Source organism: Lolium perenne, chromosome 2 (genome assembly GCF_019359855.2).
Source record: "Lolium perenne isolate Kyuss_39 chromosome 2, Kyuss_2.0, whole genome shotgun sequence".
In the NCBI taxonomy this organism is placed as follows: Eukaryota; Viridiplantae; Streptophyta; class Magnoliopsida; order Poales; family Poaceae; genus Lolium; species Lolium perenne.
Genome location: NC_067245.2, coordinates 197,511,004 through 197,516,581, shown reverse-complemented (window position 1 = coordinate 197,516,581; position 5,578 = coordinate 197,511,004). Strand labels below are relative to the sequence as shown.

General features: G+C 43.0%; 1 long non-coding RNA gene across 1 annotated transcript; it reads right to left on the bottom strand.

The window, feature by feature from the left end:
* Nucleotides 1–2,594: 2,594 nt before the first annotated feature.
* Nucleotides 2,595–3,580, bottom strand: LOC139835255 (uncharacterized). The gene is made up of 2 exons (XR_011751038.1): nt 3,447–3,580; nt 2,595–3,097 (listed from the first exon to the last, which is right to left on the bottom strand). It is a non-coding gene; the product is annotated as an uncharacterized lncRNA (long non-coding RNA).
* Nucleotides 3,581–5,578: the final 1,998 nt, after the last annotated feature.

Below are 5,578 nucleotides of genomic sequence, written 5' to 3'. Positions count from 1 at the left end.
ATACTACTTGCATTTTACTATCTCTTCGCCGAACTAGTGCACCTATACATCTGACAAGTGTATTAGGTGTGTTGGGGACACAAGAGACTCGTGATTGCAGGGTTGCTTGAGAGGGATATCTTTGACCTCTTCCTCCCTGGGTTCGATAAACCTTGGGTGATTCACTTAAGGGAAAACTTGCTGCTGTTCTACAAACCTCTGCTCTTGGAGGCCCAACACTGTCTACAGGAAAAGAAGCGTGCGTAGACATCAAGCTATTTTCTGGCGCCGTTGCCGGGGAGGAAAAGTAAAAGGCACTCACACTCCGGTCCCAGGTAACTAAGTTATTTTCTGGCGCCGTTGCGAGTGCTCGAAGCTATTTCCTTTAGATCCTGCAATTGCATCTTTTTGTTTCTTGTTTTTATTTCACTAGTTAGGCATAATGGAAAGCAACTATGAGCTTGTTAATCTATTTCCTGAGTTAAGACATGGATTGTTTGATGCGAAAATTAAAAAACCTATGGAATCTTATTTGCATGCTAGTAGCAATGATATTAGTATGAACGCTTTGAACACCATTGTTGCTAATGATATGGAGAATTCTAAGCTTGGGGAAGCTGGTTTTGATGAGCATGATATTTTTAGTCCCCCAAGCATTGAGGAGAAAATTTTCTTTGATGATACTTTGCCTCCTATTTATGATGATTATAATGATAGTGGTCTTTTGGTGCCGCCTACTATGGAGGATAAATTTTATTATGATTATACTATGCCTCCTACACTTGATGAGAATAATGATGATAGCCACTTTGTTGAATTTTCTCCCACTACAATTAATAAGAATGACTATGCTTATGTTGGGAGTAGTAATAATTTTATGCATGAAGCTCATGATAAGAATGTTTCATGTGATAGTTATATTGTTGAGTTTGTTCATGATGCTACTGAAAATCTTTATGATAGAGGAAAATATGGTTGTAGAAATTTTCATGTTACTAAAATACCTCTCTATATGTTGAAATTTTTGAAGTTGCACTTGTTTTATCTTTCTATGCTTGCTGCATTATGCTTCATGAATTTGTTTATTTACAAGATTCCTTTTCATAGGAAGTGGGTTAGGCTTAAATGTGTTTTGAATTTGCTTTTTGATGCACTCTTTTGCTTCAACTCTTATTTCTTGGGAGTGCATCATTAAATTTACTGAGCCCATCTTAATTACTATCTCTTCGCCGAACTAGTGCACCTATACATCTGACAAGTGTATTAGGTGTGTTGGGGACACAAGAGACTCGTGATTGCAGGGTTGCTTGAGAGGGATATCTTTGACCTCTTCCTCCCTGAGTTCGATAAACCTTGGGTGATTCACTTAAGGGAAAACTTGCTGCTGTTATACAAACCTCTGCTCTTGGAGGCCCAACACTGTCTACATGAAAAGAAGCGTGCGTAGACATCAGTCTCTCTAAAGTCTAGATATTTTCTGGTGAGGTATTTGAACAACAAGGAAGACAGTGTAGAGTCTTATAATGCTTGCAATATATTCTTATGTAAGTTTTGCTGTACCGGTTCATACTTGTGTTTGCTTCAAACAACCTTGCTAGCCAAAGCCTTGTATTGAGAGGGAATACTTCTCGTGCATCCAAATCCTTGAGCCAAAACCTATGCCATTTGTGTCCACCATACCTACCTACTACATGGTATTTTTCTGCCATTCCAAGTAAATACTTCATGTGCTACCGTTAAACAATTAAAAAGTTATTATCTCTTATTTGTGTCAATGTTTTATAGCTTATGAGGAAGTATGTGGTGTTTAATCTTTCAATCTTGTTGGGCATACTTTCACCAATGGACTAGTGGCTTCATCCGCTTATCCAATAATTTTGCAAAAAGAGCTGGCAATAGGGTTCCCATCCCCAATTAATTAACTTTCATTAATAATTCTCTTCACATGTTTTGCTCTGATTCATCATTAAGCAACTTAATCTCACAAATAGACACTCCTTCATGGTATGTGAATGTTGGAAGGCACCCGAGGATTCGGTTAGCCATGGCTTGTGTAAGCAAAAGTTTGGGAGGAGTGTCATCTCTAAATAAAACTAAAATACATGTGTAAACAAAAGAGAAGAGGGATGATCTACCTTGCTGGCAGAGATAACGTCCTTCATGGGAGCCGCTCTTTGAAAGTCTGTTTGATGAGGGGGTTAGAGTGCCCACTACCATTCGTTGACAACAACAAACACCTCTCAAAACTTTAGTTTTATGCTCTCTATATGATTTCAAAACTTGAAAAGCTCTAGCACATGATTTTATCCCTGCTTCCCTCTGCGAAGGACTTTTCTTTTACTTTATGTTGAGTCAGTTTACCTACTTCTTTTTATCTTAGAAGCAAACACTTGTGTCAACTGTGTGCATTGATTCCAACATACTTGCTTATATGCATTCATCATACTACTTTGTGTTGACAATTATCCATGAGATATACATGTTGAAGTTGAAAGCAACCGCTGAAACTTATATCTTCCTATGTGTTTGTGAAAACCCCGAAATTTAAAAACACCATTTTTACAACATTAGTATTGATCACATGTCGCTAAACATGATTTCACGCTAAACCCATATTAAATAAAAATTCAATCACCAAAGTCCTAGCAATATTTGCTTACAAAGTTCATATACATCGGTTTCACTTTTCAGCCCCTAACAGGATTTCGAAATTTACAATTAAGTCCCTGCCGAGACTTCCTTAGTGGCAAGGTAATAGCCAACTCACAAATAGCTCACTTTCATCCACTTGTAAAAATTTACAGCTAGAAGAGATACAAGTGTACACACGCATGTACATCAAAGCTGTGCATGCAGCCCACCTGGCACAAATTGTGCTAAACCGACCTAGCCTCTCCCTACTATAAATAGACTGTCCATTTCACTATTCAGCATTTTCGACCAAACACTCCACTCTCTCCGACCACCCCTTTTCTCCACCACATCTAATCTCCTCACCCAGTCATTCCTGTGTTGGGCATCTCTGCTTGATCAGGTACAGCAGTAGCAATGCCACTTGATATTGCTTTTACTCTATCCTTGTAGAGTCTCCGTGTGCGTTTGTGCATGCCCTGATTACCTGAAATGTGGCAATAAAGAAGAATGGATAGATTTCAGAAAGTGTGACTAGCATGCCTAGTGTCTCTTCTTCATACTTCACTAAAATCTGTAAGAACTAGATTTAATCGGAGATCTTACCTTGCATGTTCTTGACCTGGAAGTTAATCTGAAACCTGCCTCTGATTACTACTGCTGTATTAGTTTTGATTTGGTCTTTGTAACACTAATTAGGACCTAGAATAAGTTCACGGTAGTGCTACACTTAACTGTCTATCCAGCCCAAAGCTCTGCTAATATGCCTGCAACTCTTAGTAGTATTGTACTATAACGATGCATGGCAAGGACGAACAAAGGGGATTAGCCATTACCTTGTGGTAGAGGATTAGCAGTAGGAGTGTCGCTGGTACCGCGCTGGCCGTGGCGCTGCCTCGGCCGCCAGAGTCTCGGTCCGGCCCCGGTGGCGTCGACGTAGGCGACGACCATGGCCGTCGAGCCTTACGGCCAGTGATGGCCGCCCCCCCATCGGGCATGGCCGTGTGCCTTGTTGGACGAGGCGGCGTAGATGGAGAGCCCAAGGAGGAAGGTAGGAGTCGTCGTTGTTGGGGACGGCGGCGAGCCCGTCGGACCCGGGGCGAAGGCGCTAGTGTTGGTGGCGATGTCGTTCCAGGCGGCGGCGGAGTGTGGGGATTGAGAAGAGGAGGAAGAGGGGAGTTCGTAGGTACTAGCGACGGCGCCGGCGACAGCCGGATGTAGTAGATCGAGCTGTCGATGCGCGGTGGTGCTACTCTGTTCTGAGAGAGAGAGAGAGAGAGACGGATTTAGCAATACCAGGGGATTAGAGATGGAGTACTCGATAGGGACACTAGTACTGGGTACCTAGCCTCAGCTTTGACCGCAACTGCACATGACCAAATAAGAAACTATTTTTCTTTGGTGGAGATAGTAAATCTGCCCGTGCGTTGCTACGGGTGAATAGCAACATCACGATTGACGAAGCCATATCGATAGACCGGAAGTGGAAGTGCCGATGTATGTGTGGTGTAGCTGCACCTAGCCTTGATCAATCCTTGGCTTTAAGGTCCCCTAGGATCTACGATATGGCATGCATGCTCCTTAATTACATGCTAATATGGTACTTTCAGTAGCACGAGAAGGAGGGTTGTAGGTACATGGCGCCGCGGGTGAACAAAGAAAGAGAGATAGGAGAGCTTAGAGATGAAAAAAAGGCCGTCCATGAAGACTTGCACCGAGGGAGAACCCTTCCCTTTTTCTTGTCACGTTCTATCAGCAAACAGAGACAACTTCCGTTCTAAGAAAAAAAAACAGTGCATGCTTACAAAATTTCCTAAATATCGTACAAATCCTCATATAAATATTTAATTATATTGTAGATACAAAGTTTCACACGCAATTTCGAAATTGAAAATTCTTCCTCAACAAACCTTTCTTCACCATATTCATCAAAAATTTCTTAAAGCTAGGATCAACCATTTTAGCTTGAAATAATTGATGATAGAACATAAATTCTTAAAATGATTGTGCACTTTATTTTATTATATAGACGAACGATTTCGTTATATCGTTCCTGTAGAACATTTTTTTGGCCGTCAAATTTCCACCTCTTGAACGGTAAATGTACTTCCCTGGCTATATATGCGCGTTCCCGGATAAATAATTAATTCAGAAATTACGCACACTGAAAGAACACAATTATGTCCATCCTATTCAATAGGTGCTTCTCAGAATGGAAGGGGCACTTATTTTTTCATATCCCCTCACATCACATTCTTTCTAATATTTTAGATAGCAGAAAATATGCATAAAACTTTCACGATTACACAAAGGCTGTGCGTGGAGGCAATAGTTTCTGTAGTGCTGGTCCCGATTTGCTAGCTTTGTGCCTTTGTCCACATTCTGGCGATCCCCTTATCACAACATCTCTCTCAAATCTCAATAATCATCTCTCTCACGCCAAAAACAGGGCAGCTGCAGCAACTCAAATCCCCTTAATTTCACTATTCTCACAACCTTTCTTCAGTCATCCTCGCTACTCGAGCTGCTCCTGAAGCTACTCGAACTCAGCACCGCAAATCTCTTATCCGGCCTGGTCGCCACCATCTACTTGGAGGAGGAGGCCATGGGTGGCGCATGGACTTCTCCGCGACCGACGAACTCCGTCTCTAGCCACACCGTTGAGGCGGGCACGAGTCCAGGAGATCCGCTCGATCCGTGCCGGCAAGTTCGGCAAGAGCGCAGGCCATCCCGCGGCCATGGGATGGAGTCAAGAGCTCTAGTGAGGCGACCGAAGGCGTCGGGAGACCGGGGGCAGCGACGGTGGCGGGGTTGGCGTGCATGGGGATTCGTCGTCGTCGCGGTCTTGCTGGGCGATTTCCACTTCCAGGGCCGCTGGGAAAGATAGAGACGAACTCCCAGTTGATCAGATGGACATGCTGCACGCCCTACCAACACGCCCAAAAAGTCAGGGCACCACGCGTCGTGC